This window comes from Solanum pennellii, chromosome 6 (assembly GCF_001406875.1).
Source record: "Solanum pennellii chromosome 6, SPENNV200".
Lineage (NCBI taxonomy): Eukaryota > Viridiplantae > Streptophyta > Magnoliopsida > Solanales > Solanaceae > Solanum > Solanum pennellii.
The window spans coordinates 49,560,168-49,560,375 of NC_028642.1; positions in this window are offsets into that span (position 1 = coordinate 49,560,168).

The following is a 208-nucleotide window of genomic DNA, read 5'->3' on the forward strand; positions in this document are numbered from 1 at the left end:
TATAGAAAACCATTTTTTGGGTGATCCGGATTCCGACGTCAAAAATGCCAAAATTTTTTGTGGACATCCGTCAAGAACTTGTCTATGCAGCCGGTTGGCCCTCACGGCATGTCCGACCCATTTTGAAGGTCAAACGAGCCCCGAAGACAGCATACCCCTCATTTCGACGATTTTCGTGCGCTATAGCACACCATTTTTTGGGTGATCC